This window comes from Pseudopodoces humilis, chromosome 1, assembly GCF_049639895.1.
Source record: "Pseudopodoces humilis isolate 2021_Gansu_Grassland_sample_001 chromosome 1, ASM4963989v1, whole genome shotgun sequence".
Lineage (NCBI taxonomy): Eukaryota > Metazoa > Chordata > Aves > Passeriformes > Paridae > Pseudopodoces > Pseudopodoces humilis.
Window position 1 is genome coordinate 105,348,417 of NC_142200.1, and position 21,288 is coordinate 105,369,704.

Here is a 21,288-nt window from a genome sequence, read left to right on the forward strand (position 1 = left end):
CGCTGTCTTTTCTTGGAATTATATTTGCACATAACTGGTTCAGCATGAAGCCAACAACTTCACGCTAAAATAAGTTTAGCTGCTTTTCCTTAAGTCACCCATTAAAAAAATCTTCGTGCATAATCGCCCCTTTTCCCAGCCACCCTCCTGAAACACCAAGCACCCCTCCTATTTATTCTGAAAGACTGGTTCGCTAAGAGAGCGGATCAAACGGAAACTGCTCAAAAAAAGCATTTCATACAGACTCCCGGGGCAGCTGTTCGAAAATTGTAATTTCTACTTTCTCCTTTTTACAAACGCCCGGCCGAGGCCCCCTCGGGCCGCAGGGGCAAGGGCTGGGCCGGCGTCCGTGCAGGGGCCAATAAAAGCCAGACCAAAGCGAGGTACACCCCTCCAAAAATGCCCTAGAGAGGAAAGGAAAAAAAAAAAAAAAAAGAAAAAAAAAAAAAAAAAGGCAGAAGGCAGCAAGCGAGGCGGGCAGGCGGCTGGCGGGCTCCCGCTGCCACACACGCTCCCACCCGCGCACGGGCGCCCCCTTCCTTCCTTCCCCCTCCTCCCGCGATTCCAGTCCCACCCGCTCCTCTCCCGCATATTTGAAAGGCTGCTTTAATTCCTGCAGCAGCAAATTCCTCCCTCCCAAATTTGGGCGCAAAAGGAGAAAAAGGGGAGGAGGGACCGGGATGAAGGGGGAAGGGGAGAAAAGCGAGGGAGAAGAAATATCTCCGGCATTCTCGCCGCCCGGCTCCCCAAGCCCCGCGCAGGCATTATACAATTTCGGCGAGGCAGGAAGTGACTGAGGGGGGGTAGGGGGGAGAGGCGGCGGCGAGGGGAGCTGAAGCCGCATCTAAGGAGGACGAGGAAGGCGGGGGGCGGCCAAAGGGAGGGGGGGCCCCGCGGCGGGGCCGCCAGGATGGGAGCTTCGGCGGTGCCCGCTGTATCTCCCCCCCCCACCCCGCGCCGCCTCTCAGCCCACCCATCGCGGAGACCCCACGGCCGCAGGCTCGCACTGTCACGGCCCCCCCGCCGCGCCTCGGCCCCGGGCTGGGGGCTCACCCATGGCGCTGGCCGGCGGCGGTGCGGCTGCCGCTGCTGACGCTGGGCTCCGGCTGGCTGCTCGTCCTCCCGCCCTGCCTCCCTCAGCCGCGGCGGCACCGAGCGGGCCGCCCCCTCCTCCCCGAGCGCCTCCCGCCAGCCAACACGGCGGCGATTCTCCAACGCCCCCTACGCCGATTCCGCCGAGGGGCCGCGGCCCTTCCGCACACAGCGCCTACGCGCTCCCGCGGCCGGACGGACTTAGCGGCTTCACTCCCGCCGCCGCCTCCGCCTGCTCCTCCTCTTTCTCCCTCGCCGCCTCCGCCCAGCTCCGAGCACGCTCTCCGCCCGCCTCTCCGAGCACGCAGCGGCTTCCGGCTCAGCCCCTCCGCCCGGCGTGGTCCCCACGTCTCTCCCCCGCCCCTCCCAGCCCGGGGTCGGTCTCGCTGTTATTTCCTCCCGCGCAGCGCCGAAGAACAGAGGGACCGCTCGGAGGCCATTTTGGAACCGGGCGCACGCTGCGGGAGCGCGAAGGCCGCACGGAGGGCTCTGCCCGGAACAAAGATGTCCGCCCGGCTTGACGCGCGGGGCGAGGCGGTCGCGCCGTCCCCGCCTTGCGCCGGGGCCGTGCTCGGAGCGGCGCTGCTCCGTGCGCGCCTGCCGGGGCCGGGGCCCATGCGGCTGCTCGCCCGCCCGCCCACGGAGGTGGCGTGGGGGAAGGCCGGCGGGAGAGCGGCACCGGGATGGGCAGAGCGAGCGAGGCCCTCAGCCGCCCTTAACCCCGGGGACCCTCGGGCAGCGGCACTGCGGCGCTCGACTCGCTGCTCACCCCACACAGTCACTATCGGGTGCCCAAGTCCCCTGTAATGAATGAGGACACAGTGAAAAAAAAAAAAAAAACAACCGACCAAAACACAACCACACCATTTGAAGGCAGGCACTAGATAAAATCCTTCTAGGGGGCCGGAGGGATGCTTGGGTGCCCTGGGAATCCCACTGCCAAGACCTACCGCCTGGGCTGGTCTAGCACGTCCCGGAGACCCTGAACTGGCTCCTCGGAAAAGTTCCAGGCAGCCGAGCTAAACGTACACTGCAGTACAGAAGTGACTTGGGAGAATATAGAGCTCTCAATGTTGTATTTCTGCTTTAAGTTTTGGATATGTATCTGTCCAAAGGCTCCAAGAGCCTTTTAAAATCTTGGATATTTTATACCTGAACTGGAATACTGGAGACCTGTATTTATGATGTGTGATTTGAAACTTAGCATACTTTCTTTTGTGTCAGGGGTTTTCAAGTATGCTCCTTTCCTGGCCTTTTTCACATAAAGCACAGTGCACTTCTCCAGTGGGGAAAGGTGGTTAGCAAAAAGGTAAAAATAGATCAGTTTACTGTTTATTATATCATTTGTTGCTGCCATTATTAAAAGTACATCTTAACATCATGCCCTGGTACTGGAAGGATGAAAATAGCAATTTTCATTTCAGCAGCAAAAGGAAATATTTCAATAATGCAATATTTCTGTAGGCAGTCATAGCCAGGTAGGCTGGAGAAACAAAGAAGACACTAAGTTTGCCTTTGTTTCTCACAGAGTTCCATCCAGTTCTTTCCTGTCTAATGTACTACTTTTTTTTCTTTTTTTGTGCATTTGATAAACAAATACTTTTTATGACAACAAGGAAAATGCATAATATTTTCAGAAAGGTATGCAGCCCTTTACAATGCGGTTCAGCACTGTTTAAGAACTGGAAGTGTTACAATATACTGTGGTTCTTGGGTGCCCAAGGGAAAGAGATTTTTATTATGTTGGTCACAGGACTGCCAAATGTTATCTCGTAAATCCTCGTCTTTCACAATGGATGAGGTAAGAAATAACTTCTTTTCATTCTGGTTGGTTTAGGTGGTAATGTCCATGGCAATGAGATAGAGCTACATTGCTTTTGTGGTTATTTGAATACCAAAGAGAGACATTTTACACCACAGAAGCTGTTCACTGAATGCAAAATATGGTCCCCACAGCCCAAATACACTGTGGGAAGACAAACAATACAAATAATACTTGTTTTCTGTCTTGTAGTAAAGGCTTCACATTGCTTAAAAACATTTATCTTGGTTTTCAGATACATAATGTTGAGAAAATAGCATGTATCTGATGGGGATATCTTCAAGTAGGAAATCATGATTTTGGGGAATTCCCTTTGAAGTAAAACATTACTTTGTGTATTGATAGCTGGAAAAACAAAAGTGAGCTTGCACCTTTGAAACCTACTGCAAAAACTGGTACAAGCTTAATGAGGAAGCAAGATGCAATCCAATGGGTTTTATGTGAGGTTAATGTCCCATTTTTCTGGATTGTGAATAGCAGTGTGGAAGAGTGTCTCTTTTCATACAGCAATTCACAGGCTTCAGAAGATTCTGCAAAACTGTGTTCATTTTGAAAAATAAAGTGAATGCAAATGGGTCCCTGGGGTTTCAAAAATACCATGTTCTGTGTACAACATAATAAATCCAATCTTTTTTCATTCCTGTAGCGATCTGCTGCTCCTCTTCAAAAGCAAAGGCTTCATTAAATATGTCACTGAACTTTAAAAAGCTGAACTCAACAAGTAAATTTCAGGATTCTGTAGATTCTGTTTATTTGATTCAAATATGGAAGATACAATTCTGTGACTGCTTTTTGTGAAATTAATAAAAAGCTTGCAAACTTAAATTTAGGACACTACCTGACATAACCCCCATCTCTGTCCATCTTGTCCTCTGATAGAGAAACTAAAACCACTCACTTTAATTTAGAAAATCTGCTAAGGCTGCCTCCAGGTTGGTTCCCAACAAGCCTAGCCAGTTTCAGTCTCTCACTGCCAGTGAGACATAGGAAGACTATTTTGTTTTTGTATTTCTTTTAATGTAAGCAGATGTGAGTCACTAGGTGAATTTGCACACAGCATTAGCATTAGCATGAGATGTGGTGGAATTACTGCACTTGTAGTCTGCTGACTTGGTCCTGCATGGCAACTCCAATCCCTCCTGGGTTTGTAGGGCATATGGTCCATCTCCAGACTGAATCATGCTTGCTCAGTCAGTCCAAAGTATGCAGCATCCTTTGGAACTTCTGTGCAAGTGTGACAGATGTTTGTGTACCAAGCAATGTCTTGCTGAAACAACCAGGTTTTTTATACCAGCTGGGTGAAGTCCTAAGCTCTTGCTCCTGTCTACAGTCTAACTCTTGCAAGATAGGAGGCTGAGGATGCCCAATGGGGAATAATGAGCACAGCATCCTCCTTCAAACCCATCCTTAAATTTCAGATTTGTAATCTACTAGCATCGTGGCTACTCTTTGACCCCTGACCAGAAGTGTCTTTTGTCCTTGTACTGTGTTGCCTCTTGGACATCTGCTGCCCCTTACATTGGATGATCTCTTTGTAAATGCTGCCATTTTGAATTTTTCTCTTGCACAAGAAACAGCAGGAGTACAAATGGTAGCAGTAATGTGAGGCATCAGGTGTCACATCTGTCTGTTCATCGATCCTGTCCTTTGGGGACATACCAAGTCAGTACAGTTATTTGCCTGAATAAATGTTTCCAGAGCCAAGCCTGTATTTATGGCACTTTTCTCAGAGGAGGAGGGCTGTCATGAAACAACCCTTGCGAACTCATAAGCAGCACAGTAACAGCTAGAGGGGTGGAGCACCTCTCCTGCAAGGAGAGGCTGAGAGAATTTGTTTTTTTCAGCCTGGAGAAGGCTTCAGGGTGACCTGATTGCAGCCTTCAGTACCTGAAAGGAGCCTACAAGGGGGAAGAGGGACTGGAGCATATAGTTACAGGACAAGGGGGAATGGCTTCAGACTGAAAGGAGGTTTAAATTAGATATATAAAATAAATTATTTACTGTGAGGGTGGTGAGGTACTTGAACAGGCTGCCCAGGGAAGTTGTGGCTGCCCCATCCCTGCAAGTGTTCAAAGCCAGATGGGATGAGGTTCTGAGCAACCCAGTCTAGTGGAAGATGTCCCTGCTCATGGCAGGCTGTTTAGAACAAGATGATCTTTAAAAGTCTCTCCTAACCCTGGCCATTCTGTTATTCTATCCCAGCTGTCATTACTGCTGCATCATGACTGTCGTCTGGCTGCCACCTACAAGATTATTCTGCAGATACGCAAATGAAGCAAGATAAAATGTTCACCTCTTGGCCCCCTGTTAAGTTTTGCCATTTGCTTTTTTTTAAAAAGTTCTCTGCAGCAATAAGAAAGAGCCGCATTCACCAGCAAGTGAATGCTGTAAAAGTTATGAACACAGGCTTCTATTGAACAATTGCTACAGGAAAAATACAGCATCTCTTGTTTTGTAGTGTGTTTACTGTATCGTCCTGGTATACATCCATTACTTCAATTATCTAAAGAAAGAGGCTTTGATAGATTACAACCCAATGATGTGATCCTTGTGAGAGGCACACACATGCACTTATTGTTTAAGGTAGAAAATGGTTGCTTTGTGCAGTTATAGTGGTGTAGCAGGGAGTATAGCTCAGTAGAAGCAGGAAGGCAACCTAACCCTTAGCCCAACACTCACATCTACAACAATTACTTCCTTAAGTGAGCTGAGATACCTTCATGGCAGTTTCCTTCATCCATGTGAAAGACTCGTGTCTTGGGAGACATAGGGGGTTTCCAGTAGTATTAAGCCATTTGAAAAATGCAGCATCTAATGCCTTGTTTGTACAAGAGTCACAGATGCAAGCTGGTAAACTGACAGATTGAAAAAATATATTTCTTACGCCAGGGAATCAGAGCCTTGAGCAAAGGCCCCTCTCGCCCTTCCAGCCCTCCGCTTGCTGGCAGTATGAGCAGCTGCTGGTATGACCAGGAGCAAGGTAATCACATGTGCCACGTGTCCTGTAATTCCAGTTCTCCGTTTGATTACTTGTTAATAAGTAAACCCCACTGGGGCTGGGCAGGTCTCGGTAGATCCTTACGAGACTGTCCCTATAGCCAGATGTGTAATCGTTAATGAGTGGTGCTGCGGCTGAGCGCGATGATGGGCCCTGGTGTCTGAGCAGGGCACAAAGGGGCTGCTCAGGCTGCCACTGCTGCCAGAGCGAGGCCTTTGGGCAGCTGGGCTCACTGCCTATTTACATTAGCAAGTGCTTCCTAGCCTAGAATAAGGTACGGCTGTCATACTTTGCATATTAGATTAGGGAAAAAAATACTTAGACAAGTAATGCAATGTGACATTTTATTGCTTTTTTTTTTTTTTTTTTAATTTCAGGAAAGGAGTTATGCTTTCCTAAAGAAAGTGTTTTTTCTTAAAATGAATTAATAAGCTAAAAATTAATTTCCTGCATAAATGCTAGACAGTGGGTTTTTTTTTAATTCCAGAAGGAAAATATAAGAGAATAAATCAAATATTACAAAATTAATTAAAACATCAATTCTGTATGTACAGTAGTCAGCTCTTTATTCTCTTTACTCATATCAGGACATTGTTTCTATAAAAGGTAAAGTGAATGGCAGGTTCTGATGAGAAAAAAATACTGTGTACCCTGTGCCACTATGGCCCCAGCAGTCTGCCTTTGTATTTTGCAATTGTCCCCTTTTGATTAAAAGACATCTACATCAGCCTAGGACCATTGAATTGGGCTTTGTCTTTGCACATACTAAAGCAGCAGTACATCTAGTACTTGACATTAGAATTGAGGTAGCAGTATGCACATCAAGGCCTTGGGTACAAATGCTGAACAGCTGAAGCCAAGTGTTGCAGATTGTGCCACTTACTGGCATTTTAATCACTTTGTCACTTCGTTCTGCTTCCTTTACCTGTAAAAATGTGACTGTAGCTTCTGTTATAGTTACTGGCATGCCTACAATCTGGAATCCTCTCCAAATTCATTCCAAAGTGACAAGTCTCTCCCTTTGTGCATCAAGTTGGACCAGCTTGGACTCTGCTCCCTCTGGGTAGGCAGGTCGTGAGTCCACCACTGCCCTTACCTTTGTGCCACTGTGCTTACTCAGCACGTGACTTGGCTCCCAGATCTGCCCTTGGAGGCTGCACCTGGCACTTAAATTAATTAAGCAAAATTAATTGTTTGGCACAACCTTTAGGAGCAAAGGATTTTACATAGAGAAGGACTTGTACCACTACTCCTGTCTAATCTACCACACAAACACATGTCATTTGTCCTAGGTAGTCAGACCATCCTTCCTGGTTTTTCTGAGTAGCTGCTCTCTATGAACAAAATTATTGGTGTCTCAACACCAGAGCATCAACCTTACAGAACCTCCTGAAAGTCACTTTACAGACACTCGGTTGGAAATTTGAATTTCAGGTGCTCCTTATGCATTTGATCTCTAGGTTCCAGCCTAAACCCAGTCATTGAACCCCTGGGTTAGAATCAATAGACGCTTTTACAGTTCACTGCTTAGTTTTGTCTCCTGCTTTTGTCAGAGGATGACTTGTTTGTCCCCGTCTTTTGGGCTTTGCTGATAGTTTATCTAGTGGCAGTCATTAAGCTGAACACATCTATGCCTGTAGCTCCAGTTAATCCAGTACAACTACTCATTTGTCTTTTGCAACAAAAGGTGATATGAAATACCTATCAGTAAGTATAAAGCAAACTCTTTTTATTTTTAACTTAAACCATGTGTGACAGTTGGCATCTCATTACACATAGGTCTGACTGAATGCTATTGACTTTGGTGAGAGTGGGAATTTTGCAATTTAAAGGTTATACAGTCTTGAACAGTCAAAGCTCTCTATTAACAAAAAAAAATCTCAAAACTATAATCTGTAAGAAAACCACAAACTGCTAAAATATGAATAAAATGGTATAGAAATACTCAAAATACATTATGGTTCAACCCACTTAGTTAAATTATTGATGCATAATGTGGAAAAAACCCTAGAAACATAGAACAAGGAAAATGCTGAAACTTAATTCAGATTACTTCTTTGCATTTATATTCTGAATTGCAACATTCTGAATTTCTATTTTACATAAGGAGAAAAGTACTTAGTGATTTTGCTGTGATGACTGAGCAATACTAGAAATAGAGCACAGTTCTGAAAGAATCAGTTATATAGACATTTGGGATTCATAATGGGAGATAATGGTCTTTTTGATGATGAATCTACTATATAAGCCAGGAATATTTCAAGAGCTGTTTCAAAGTAGATCCATTAGCACAACCCAAAATTTATCCTTAGTCTTCCAGATAAGGAAAGTTCTTGTGTTGTTGTAGTAACAAAAAGTTAGAGTGTTAGAGAGTCTTTGAAAAAATTATGTGCTTGTTACAGAGCCAGACTTCAAACACACTCCTTGCAGTGTGTAAATTTTTAATGCAAAACACAGAATTTGCATGAAAGTGTGGAAAAATAAGGTTTGGGGTTATTTGCATAACATCATTAATATATTTTTTGAAACAACTTCTGGGTCATTAGCTCATAAAGTGTCCTTCTTGGATAAACTGCCAGCATGGATTCTTCCTGCACATGATGTTTCTAAACTCCTTGCCAACACGTTTTGTTTTTGGCTTTTTTTTCCCTTAATGGTCAAATGTAATACCCAAAGTCCTGTAAACACCATGGTAAAAAACTGTGGTCAAATACATGGGAAGCATGTACTGTTTGGTTTTACATTGATAGCACTTTTTGATAGTTAATCTTATCCTCATGGAGTGTATGGGAACACCTCTGTTATATAATATACAAGATAAAAGCTAGCTAGCTAGATAGATGATAGATAGACTGACCTGAAATGCTTAGATGTCTGACTTTGTGTTTCATGAATTTGCAGTATTTGCAACGGCCATGCATGTCTTCAGATATTACTCATCTTCACCAAAGATACTGTGATAGAAATAATCTATTGTACATGACACATGCCAGTTCCTGTGTGCTCTTTATTTCCTTGAAACACCTAGCTGGAAAATTGAATGTTATGGAAAGAGGGTTCAGTTGTGTAGGAAGCAAATACTTGTCCATATTACCTTTCTTTTAAAAGTGTTTTGGCTACTTTATTGCGGAAATAATGTATTATTGTTCTACCTGTGGTGTACTATTAAGCAATTTGTGCATTTGTGCAGTTACTGTTGAGTTGGCTAGGTGGTTCAAAAGTGCAGTGTATTTCATTCCAGTTCATGAGCCAGTGATCTCCCATTTTATATCAATTTATTTCTTGGAGGTTTTTTCTAGTTTATTGTATTTATCTCAACTATTTAAAATGTCTGCAAATGTCCCCATGGTAATGGAATTCACTTGGCAGCACTATATAGCTATATGAATCATTACAAGACAGTAAATAAATGATTTAAGGCATAACTAAATACCAAATGGAAGTTGATAGGTTTGGTAACAGCAGGAAGGGTTCATTGTGAAGATACCTCAATACCATTAATCTTTTTTCCTGGAAAGTCCTACTTCTTGAAAAGGTTGGTTTGGACAGACTTGAAAGTTTGGTCCTGATGTTTTGGGGGATGTCCTCCAAAAGAAAACCTTTCTCTGCAGATGGGTGGATCACCCCATAAATCCATTGTGCCTGAGTCCAGACACCAAAGGTGGCTGTTGGAGCCTGTATGAAAGAGTGGGGATCACTTAATTTTGGGGTCATGCATCTATTAGTGATATGGTCCATCTATAGGGGACAAATGGAGAAGTAATTCTTTAGAAAGGTTCTCAGCTTGAGCCTGTGCCTTTGACAGAAAGCAGGCCAAAGCAGTATTTATGGACTGTGAAAAGATGTAGTGTATGTGCATGAACTTCCAATGAATAAACAAGTCACTGTTTTTTGTAATGGCATGTAATGGAATAAGATGGCTGAATACTTGCAGAGCATTTTTTGCAAGAGAACAGTATTCAATTTTCTTGGGCTACAACTGGCAAAGCAGCCTTTTTCACAGTATTCGTAATTACCACAGCTATGAAAAAATTGTCCATTCAACTCAGTGTCTTAGATGGACCCATTAGCTACTGTTGTCTTCTTGCATAAATGCAGTTGCAAAAGTGACAGGGTTTTAATGTAGGATGTCTTAATCCATTGTGATAGCTACATGGCTTCATCTTTGAATATAAAGGAAGACTGTGCAGTCAAGCGTATTTTAATTCCATATCTAAAGTTCAGCAAATGGAAGAGAGAGCATTGAAAGCCTTAAATAAACCACAACGTGATAAATCATAACAAAGTATAAAATGAAAACGTTCAGTTTATTTAGAGAATGTTCTCCAAGAATGGAATACATCAGTCTTGAACCAAAGCATACATTTATGTAGACCCTTGTTAATTCACAGTTTATTTATAAAATGATTCCATTTTTGATAACATCTGTATATGGCAAGGTGCCTAACCTCTGGGGCACAATGGGGAGAAGTTATAAAGTTAGCATCCTCTTTCCTCTTGATGTAAAAGCAAAGAAGCTGGAAGGAATCACAGTGTTACTCAGGCAGCAGCATCTGCTGGGTCTTACTAACTTCCACTCATCAGAGAAAAGGCAGAACTGCTCTAAAATGGAGGCAACAGGAAATCTTGGTAGGAAGCTCTCAGAACAGCCAGCCAAGGCAAGGTAGATAGAAGACTGTAGACCTGTTGTGGTACAGAGTTAACACTGACATCACTCATGGTGCAAACTAGACAAAATCACACAGTGACAAAAACAAATCAGAAATTACCTAACTTCAGCTGTTTACACAAAGCAAAAAACTCATGGCTATTATAATTCTGCTTTTCTCTCCGGTTACTTGACTGGGAAGCTACTAAAACATAATTTCTATTTGAGCAAGTTTTTGAAAGAGCAGCGAGTACTTTTGAATAATGCACCTATTAGGTAAAGTACTGATCTGCATGGAAACAAAGCTCCTTGTGTATAGAAATTCCACTTGCTGTACATCACTGAAAAATTTAGTATGGCAGAAAAAATAAATCTGATTGTCCATAAAATGTTTTTTCTGTAATAGTTATGACCCAAAAATATATTTTTAATGTTGGAAAAAATAACATATTGTTCATTTTGTCTGATGGATTTTACCACTTCCTGCCTGATTATTGAGGAATTCAGAATGTGTTTTGGCCAACAAGAAGTATGTTCACACTAGGGACATTTCTTGCTCTCTTTTCAGGAAACAGAGCTACATTACTGCTATTAATGTGGGCTTTCTCACCACCATTTATCTAATGCAAGCTGGCCTCCGTCATTTTTCTAGATCCCTCTTATCTGTTCCTCAGTGCCTCTATCCTGCAATTAATTCCACTTGGTACAGTAGCTGGCACTGCTCACCATGAGGTCCCAGCCATTACAAATACCTGTAGCAAACACTGGAGATTGCAGTATATAGCAAATACCAAGTGTATAGCAAATACCAAGCCAGCAACTTTCTCACATTTGTCTGGAGATCAGATTGAACTCCTTCAGACACAGTTACACAGTGACCATTCACCCCTTGGCATATGAGCCTTTGGAGCAGGAACCATATGCTTCCAGGGCAACGGGGGGCTCTGTCCCTGGTAGGACAAGTAATCAGAAGCAAGATGAGACCTGGCTGGCCTGCTTTCCTTTGCCTGATCCCATCTCCTCACAGCCTGAGCTCTCCACCCTCACTTGCTTGTTTCTTTTTTTTTTTTTTTAATAAAGCCTAAATATTCTAAAACAAAAAATCTATTTAATAAGAAAAATACATTAGCAAATGGAAGGGTTTTTTCAAGACTTTTCTCCTCAGCAAACTGGCTTTCATTCAGCATTACATGCATCTCTGGTAAATAAATTAGAAGATAAATAGCATTAAACTCATAAAACAATTGCTGTATTTTGCTGATGGTTGGCATCTCTGCAGTACAGCTGCTTCTCCCAGCCTCCTGGGAGCAGAAAAAAGGGACAATAGTGAGCTATGCAGTGTGACTGACATCTCTTCCACACCACCAATCTAAAGGCGCACACACACATATTTACCAATACTCACCATCAGATCAGAGTAATTTCTATAGGTTTGGTAGCATCTTGAAAGGCTTTCAGTCACCCAACCAGGAGCCAGCAGATGGTCAATGCAGGAGGTCACACAGGATGGTCTTAAGAAACTCTTGCCCATGCAATCCATCACGGGTCAGACAATGCCTTTGTATCTCTCAGAACACATCTCTTTTCTTCGCATCTTTTCTAGCAGGTGCAGCTCTGCATGTCAGCCACCCCAAACAGCCAGCTGTGCTTGCAGTGAAACATTACAGTCTGCAGCCATCAGAGGAGAGGAGTCATCGCCAAAGGCTGTAAATAAAAGGGGAAGAATGTAGTGGCCTTGGGACTTCTGCCCAAACAGATAAACCTTGACTGCTGTTGTGCCTTTGCTTTCTTAAGAAGCCCCAAGTGCTCTTTCTGATCAGAGAAGAAAGAAGTTCTCTGCCATGACCCTCATCAGGGTCAGCTGTTCCAAGCTGGAGTTTACACTCCAGCATTGCCAGGACTGTGTTTCTCAAGTCCAAGTGCAATCCACCATGCTGTATTCCACAGGGGTCCCCTGATTCCTCTAGTGGATCCTACATGTTTCCACCTCCTCTGCTGATTTATGAAAGTTTTTCATTAATTCCTTGTTCCCCAGTGCCTGTGTCCAATGAGGAGTCCTCTGCATTAAAGTAGGTGTTGAAAACACAGGAGGGAACAGGAAGATTATAAGTCACTGGGTAATGGGTAATTCAATTAGTCTTCCAGGGGCTAAGAGACAAGAAGACTGAGAGACTCTAAGGAGAAGTCGCTCCTCAGGAAATCCTTATGGATCATTGTTTCTATGGAGCAGGAAAACAAGCCTCTCACAATAGAAAATATCTTCCCATCAGCAGCATAAGAAAATGATAGAGCAACCAAGCTCTGGTGGAGTGAGTCATCACTCAGAAATTTTTCTTCAGTGCTTTCCCACTGATTGCTAGCAAAGGTCATGGGTTGCTAAGCCAGAGTCTGGAGGCTGTAGGATGGGAAGGGCCATCAGGAAGCCCTGATGCTGACAAAGATATTTACTTCTACATTTCAGCCAAGCTCAGAATTAGAGTATTGGGGGAAGATCCATCTTCTTTCATCTAAATTCCAGATTTGCATTTTAGAAAATCTGAGGGAAGTGTTGTGGTTGCTATGGATAAGATATATGTAGGGTCCAAAACTCAGAAGTCATTCTTTTAGTAGACAGAGACCAAAGAAGACAGGAGAAATTAAAAGGGTGTAGTGCTGTCACATCCCCTGCTGAGACATCCAGTTCAGGGTTAGCTCCAGATTATGACACAGAAAGTAGCTTTGACTGCAGTGTTCCCCTGTCTGTTGTGATAGAAGTCACTCCTGAAAGATCTTTAAGCCATCATTTAGCTTCTTCTCCATTCCTTTTTTGTACTGCCCAAGTAATTAATTTTCTGCCTGTAAATCTGTTCTGAATTATGTTCAAAAAAGGAAAATAGTTGCTTTCTGCTTCGTTTATCTTAAAACTAAATCTGTAACGAGGTGTCACATTCCCTTCCTTCCTGCACATGTAGTATTGTCTAAAATAGCCACCCTCCCTTAACATTCAGTTATCTCTGGTGTAGCACCATTGCCTGTAGCAACACTGAGAACAGTTAAGATAAGACATCAGTATTTTATCACCATTTGGTCTAACCTTACTTAATGCAAGTCTGGGTGATGGAATAATAATAAAAATACCAACACCTTAAAGGACCTCTTCTGCCCTAAAGCTATTATTTCTATCAACAATGCAGCCGTAGGAGAAGGCCCAACAATGGAAGATGTGGAAGAAGGACCCAGGTTTTAGGATTACATTGGGGCAGCAGGTATAAAGAGAGGTAAAAAAATGTAGCCAGATTTCATGTCCATTGTATTCTCATGTTTCTGCAATATCACTGTGAAAAATGAGAGAAAAGTGCTCCAGTAGTGTTAATCAACCATAAGTGACCTCCTGAGCTCTACAAAATTTATGGCCTTCATGGAGGTCTCTGGCTTTTTTTTTTCAAGATTGGAAGGAGATTGTTTAATTTTTGCATTTCATGGTGGTTTGGTTCCCTGTGATTTCCCCCTGTGAAGGTAAAGCGACAGGCTGTGCTTGGGTAGAGCTTCTATCCTGAGAATGTCCAGACATGGCCCATTCCCCTAATGAGATTATTTTTACCCTGTCTTAAGGGTATTTTAGGTCTTCACAGAAATTAGGTTTCAGCTGCATACCCTATAGCAGGCATATATATATATATATATAGACTGATGTTGGCTGCATACAGTATTGCTCAAAGTATGTCAGAAATATGTAATGTATGATAAACAGAAAGATGTTCTTGGGGTTTCAATCATCTTTCTTCTAAGGGAAGTATTCCAGGACTTCAGCAAAATGCAAATGTCTTGCATTTGAGAAGCTTAGCAGGCTTGGAATATGTATATCCCTATTTCCCTTCAGCCTGTGAAGCTGCCTTACTACCAAAGCTGAGTAAAGCATCTTTATTGAGTCAGTGTAAACAGCTCCTATTCAGCTGTCAGACCTGCAATCATATACTGGCTGATTTTTTGTTAGTTTCTTTTTTTTTTCCTGCAGCATTTTTCTTTTTTGGAAATAAAAACTTTCTCATGCCTGTTGATTTCATCATACAAGAATTTAATTCAGCAGTCACCTTAAAAGGCCATTCATTTATATTTAGGGAGGAGCACATTTGCTTCCTTTGCAAAATGTGATGTCAAGGCTTATATTTTTTTCCCCTTCAATTCCTCTTAAAATAGGAAATGCAGAAAGAGGAGGGTCCACAGTAGAACACAGCACACATTTATATGGTCACCTAAATGAACAGAACTGAAAGACTCATATGAAATGCCTCTTTCACTGAACGTGAGTACACTGGTTGTTCTTTCTGAGGGTCACAGGTATGGTAAAAAGGCACAACCTATTTTGGTAGGGTGCTGATTCAAGCTTCTTAATTAGCCAGCTAAGAGATCAAAGAGCAGAAGTCAGATGAAAGCTTGGTGCTGGTGTGGCTGCAATTCCTTTCCTAACTATCTGTTTCCCAGATTGCAATGATGTCAGGCTGTATCTGTCACAATTAACATGGGGAGGAGGAGATAAAACAAAAGCTTGTTTACTGTAGGCTGTACCAAAACAGTTCTTGTATAGGTTTCTCCAAATGAAATCAGTTATTGTAGGTGAGTCTGGTGGCTCCAGGTATGAGTAAAATTGTCTGCACATCTCACAAAGCCCTGTTTACAGCCAATTACAATTTCTTCTGAATTCAGCTCCTAGAACTGTTCAGAGCCGTCTGGCTCTACAGGTAGGTACACCTAAGTATGCGTGGCTGTAATTTTCAGATAGAGCCTGAAAGGCTTGTTCAGGTCATAGGCCTTTGTAGCAGAGATTTGGCCTTTGCAGTCAGGAGGGCTGGGGGGAGGAGGGAGAAGTGGTCTTGCAGAAAGAGCTCTTTTTTACACTCCTTCAGCAAATGCAGCCATAGGTTGCTCAGTCAGAGGGAGGCTCTTGAAGGTTTGTCACTCACAAATGTTCAACAGAAACCTTCACAGTTTTAGCAGCTCACCTCCCTAATGACTTGTCTTCCCTGAGCACACTTCAGTCCAAATTTAAGGTAACTTTTCCTCCTGTTCGGTTGTTACAAGGCTGGCTCTGTGGCAGGTTGAGATCTGAACTGAGAGAGGGGCACAGCCTGGTTTTCAGCCAGCTTTCAGCTAGCACTATGGAGGAAAGGGGAAGCTGCTGCAGAGAAGAAACCTCACAATAGTGGAAACTGGTCCTGGAGGTGGCAGGAGGAAGGATGAAAGTTTTAAATCGGAATCACAGATGGGGGAGTACACTGATGATGAAGTAAAGTGCAAGGCAGAAGCTGGAAGGGACCATCAGACCTTGGGAATACACACAAAGAGAACATGTGGTTGAACATGGCTGAGTTAACACAGGAGAAATAGAGAAAGGCAATGGGAACACTGATGCTGAAACAAGGAGAGGGGGAAAGGTGCTGGTCCAAGAAACAAGCTGTACATGGGGCTGATGTCTGTGGTCCATTAATCTTGGATTTACTAAGGCCTATTTATATACTACTCTAATATATATAATATAATATAATATAATATAATATAATATAATATAATATAATATAATATAATATAATATATATACTACTTATATATAAGGTTGTAGGAGAAGATTAGGACTGGGTGGGAAGTTTACAGGTTGGAGGTAAGGACTGGATCAATCAGAAGTACAGAACTTAAAGCTGAGGGCAAAGAGAAGATGTGGTATGGATAAATGGCCCCTGGAGTTTAAATTCTGCCTTGGAGTCTGTTTCACAGTCCCAGAACTCCTTGCATTCCGGGCAAACTTTGTATATATTTATGCGGAAGCTCCTAATTTCCCTGGTGGTCAATGTGACTCGTGATGTGAGAAAGTGCAGTGTTCAGAGCTCTAACTAAAGTCAATGGGGGCTGTGTTTTTCATATATGGAAAAAAAAAATCACAAACATTAGGTGCTTAAAAGGATCAGGTTTTAATATCTCACATTGGTTTCCAAGATTATTTTATTTCCCCCACCCTTTTTTTATCCACTCACCTCACAGGTTTTCTCAAAAAAATATTTGTGAAATACTCAAATTTTATACTGTTAAGTGCCAATAAACAAACATCTTGGGGAACAAAAAATCCTTCCTTCATTACAAAAGAATACAGCAAAGTCTGAAGCCCCATTAAACAACCAGTAGAACACAAATTATTGAACAGTTGCTAATTACATAATCAGGTCTTGTTCTGTGTACTGGCTGAAGCAAAGATACTCTGAAAACATAGTTGTGTATCATGCTAGTAGGAGCTGAGTCATCCATGAAGTACCAGTTGGAAAAATATCATACATTTCTTCTCATGTACTAGTAATAGTATAAATGCAAAGATTTAAAGCTTTCTTCACCTGTAGACCCCTGTAAACATTACTGATGAGATGCAGATCCTTGAATAGTGACTAGACAACAGCTTGTTCTTTAGTTATATCTATTGCAGCCCTTCAAAGTCATCTGTGGAACCCTGGGGGTCTGCAGACCACATGTTTAAGACTGCTGTCTATGACTGTATGGCTCACAAAGGCAAAAAAAAGAAAAAAGTGTTTAAACCAAGAATCATTTTTTCAGTCTGTCCAGTAACATGCTCTGTGTCGTAAGAAAGTGTATGAAACATTCAACACCCTTGCTGCTAGCAGTCATCTTGAAAGAAGGGAACGAGTTTGTTCTGATTATGCCATATCAGATGTTCTGCCTAAGACTTGTCTGCTGGTTTTCTTTTTTTTCTCCCTCTCTAGTGCCACTGACAAATCTTGCATTTCTCTAGCTGACTATTGTTATCGTATTCAAGCCTGAGTTAAGATCCCAGCGCACCTCTGCCAATGCAGTCCAGCTCCTGACATGCATCATGTAATGCTAAAATCCAGTTTTAAGGCTCCTATACTTGATGTTTCCATTTCACTGCAAACTGAGAATGATATTTGATTCTGCAAAAACAAATATTATGAAGGTGTTTCCCCTTGGAGTTTGGGAACTTCTGTCACTGATGTGTAAGGATCTGTAATTACAGCATTGTTCCCTTCCATCCACCACAGCTGTCTCCAGCAATGTTCCCCCTCATTAGGAAACTATCCTATAATTTAAAATTAGAGCTCAAGCCTAAGGCAGTAATTGCCCCTTTCTGTCTGAGTCCTTATAGAATTTGCCCTGTCAAGCTGAGGTGTCTGTTGTGCTTAGACCTTTGCACCTTTCAGAAACAGGTCTTTACTTGAGCTTCATTTCGCTTTGCCTGGTTTGCTCCAGCAGTTCCCCCAGTGCAAATGCTATGAGAGCTGGCTGTAGATAGCCCCGGCTTCAGGAAAGCCAAGCCTTTGATACTCTTGATAGTGTTAAAACCATTGGGGATTTTTTCTCACCATCTGACATTCAGCTTTTTATTGCATGGGTGACCTGTGTCACTTTCCCATTAAGTTATTCTGGCTGTGAAAATTACAGTAGAAGAATTGAAAGTGATGTGAAACTATAGGTTTATTCTGTTCCCCATTCCGAATAGCTGCTCATTTCTGGAGTATGGAACAAGACACATTTATCTTTATTCATTACCCTTTAAAGTGACATATATTTTAAAATTTTGTTAGTTCCATCTATGTGATATATGAGATCTTCCTGAGCTCATAATTTGTCACTGCTGCCTTTGTATGACTTGGTAATAAAAATCTTAGTAATGGATTCTGGGCTGGCAAAGGATGTAGCTCCTTGCTTCTTTGTTTCTGCTTTTTGATCTTTTAAACCATGAGCTCTGGGTGTTCTCCTCTGAAAAACTTGGTGTTTGCTAGCTGAATTATAACAACACACAGATAAAATAAATTTTCCAGCAAGCTCCTTTTAGCTATTTATTTATTTTTAATTCAATTTGCAAAACATAAAAAAGATGAATTCTGAGCTGCAATCACATTTAACAAAGGATTAAAAAAAGCAGACCAGCCCATAAGAGCTTTAGCAAACCACTAGCTGTTTCCCACATGCCAGGGCTCTTCGTCACATTTTTCAAGACTAGCAAAATGAATAAAAAGGGCTCAGTGTGGGTGGGCTTGGGACAGAGGTCTGACATGTGTGAACACAGCCTCAGAGTACTTAAACAGTTTTGTGCTTCAGCCTTTCTGCCTCTTGCCTCAATGTCTGCATGGCAAAGGTGTGTGTGTGTATACACACACGTGAGTACATGTGCACATCTTGCTCCAGGTGTAACATCCACATATTGTAAAATTATACTGTGAGTAGCTATTCACTGCCTTCACATTTCCTGATGTTTCCTGTTCCAGCTTTTTTCCTGAACCACCAGCCTTAACTTACTTTTGCTTTACTGCCAGAACACGACACAATGCAAGAGATTAATTTCAAAGTTGCACAGATAATTTATAATGATTCCTTTCCAATTACCCCCAGTTAGTGTGGATAAACATTTCCCCAGAAGACAAAACCCTAAACCACATTCTGCTATTCACACTGACTTTTTGGAGGGCCTGAATTTTACAAAGCGATCTGCTGCTTCATGGGAAGAAGAAAATTCCATTTCTAAAAATCAGGTCTTTGTTTTCAGAGAAACCCATACAACTCGCATTTGCTGACTCTCTTCATGTGCTGCCAATGAGTGGGGATGGCCTGAGCCTGACTTTTCCTTCCTCATTATACGTAGTGTGTGTTTACTTCTCTTGTGGGCTGTGTTTTCAGTGTGTTTGCTTAGTTTCTCACTGTCTGCCATACTGACTTCTTTATTCTTTTACTTCTGCGTTTGCTGCATATTTTATTTCTGTCTTGCATCTGCACTCTGCTTGCTTTGCTCAGCTGGATTTAGCATCCTGATTGTATGAGGATGTGCCTTTTTTTGTCATTTTAACTTCTTCTGCCTTAATGCTCTGTTGGAAAGACTGCAGAGGGCAAATAAAAATAATTAAAATTAAAATTACAACCCTAAAAAGTCCTACTGACAGCAAGAAGAAAATTTAAAAGCCAAAACCCAGTGTTTTCAAGATTAAAATTATCAGGACAGACACAGAATTTTAAAATATGCATAATTGCTTCCCACATACATGATCCAGCTGTTACTCAATAAAAGAATCACATTTAAACATAAAAGAATCTATTTATTGTATTGCATAATCACTGTATTTTTTAAGTTCAAGAAAAATATGAAAAAGCCAGGTTCAGTAATTTACAGCTTTCACAAGAATACCTTTCTTAGCATGGTTTATGACCTTCGTGGAATATGATCCTCTTGTCTGTGGTAAAAGTCTGCAAGGTTTATCATCAGTTCTCAACACAAATGAACTTCAGATCTGGCTGCTTTTCTACAGAAGCTATCTGGGATCAATGGGGTCATGCTATATCTGCACTCCCTGCAGAAATATCTGAGAGAATCATATTGGTTATCTTCTTGTTTCACATCCCCTTGTGGAAAACTGGTTATCAACATTGGTGTCAATGGGGTGTCATTTGGTGAGATACCTCATATTTCTAAAGTGAAATATAGATTATCTCATAATCTGTAACTGAACTCATCCAACTATAGCCAAGCCTGGGAAAAGAGAACGTCAGAAGGAGGTATGAAGCTACCTCAAAATAAGTTTGAAGAAAAGATGAGTAGAGCTGACAGATGGTACAGCACTTCAAGGAAATCACGACTTTCCTCTTCCATCAGTTGCTAAGGAGAGATTATATATAAGAAAGTATCAAGAATATCAGCACCCAGGTAATACTTAATTCTGGTAAGTGTTTAAACACCCATGAAGCCATCTTACATACATTTTGTTTTAATCCAACCTGCTTCTTGTGGCTGCGGAATCTATCCCTGTATCTATTTCGAAAACAGAAGATGGGAATGTTCTATCTTTTGAAATGTCCACAAAGCTGTTCAGAAGCATTAACCAGTCCACTGTACAGCTATGCATCTCTTGAAATGCAGAGGCAAATACATACAACTCAGAACGTATCTCCCTGCAGCTTAGTGATTCCCCATACCATCGCTGCTTTAAACCAGAACAGTGATCTTTTTCTTTCTTGCTTTCTGCAGGATAGGGTTTAATCCCATTAATGACTGTACTTCCCACTTTACCACTCCAGGAATACTTGGCTCAAAGGGGATGATGTAATTGTCTTGACTGAAATGAAACTCAGATCAGTTGAGGAGACAGAGTGCGAACAACACACATTTGCTGCAGAAATTCATCTGGGAAAGAAAAAAAATGCAAATCATTGCTTGTTTTTTTTAAAGGTGGCAAGGTGCATATTGTTTACTCAAGCTTTAACAGACTGGAGGGTAGAACTGAAAGTGTTGTAGGGAATGAGGCCATGTCTGGCTAGAGATCAGTCACCAGCAGTGCTTGTCAGGGCTTAATCCTGGGGACAGTTCTGTTCAATACATTTATCAACTATTTGGGTGCAGGAGTTGAATGCACCATTAGCAAGTTTGCTAATGATACTGAACTGGGAGGTGTTGTTGACGGTTTTGAAGGACAAGTGGCCTTGAAGAGAGATATGGATAGACAGAAACATTGAGTTATGATTAATGGGACAAAATTTAGCCACCTGAAATACCAGATTCTGTACCTGGGAGAGAATACTGCTGGGTAGAAGTATAAGCTAGGAGAGGAGTGGCTGGAGAGCAGCCCCACAGAAAGGGGCCTGGGGCTGCCAATTGACAGGAGGCTCAAGAGGAGTCAGCAGCGTGTGCCCTGGCAGCCAAGAGGGCAAACCTCATCCTGGGATGCATCAAACACAACACAGCTG

The 21,288-nt window shown here is 42.3% G+C and overlaps 1 long non-coding RNA gene across 1 annotated transcript; it reads right to left on the reverse strand.

The window, feature by feature from the left end:
* Nucleotides 1-10,194: 10,194 nt before the first annotated feature.
* On the reverse strand, nt 10,195-12,538 carry LOC148185183 (uncharacterized). The gene is made up of 2 exons (XR_015774059.1): nt 11,966-12,538; nt 10,195-10,595 (listed from the first exon to the last, which is right to left on the reverse strand). It is a non-coding gene; the product is annotated as an uncharacterized LOC148185183 (long non-coding RNA).
* Between the last annotated feature and the right edge of the window lie 8,750 nt (nt 12,539-21,288).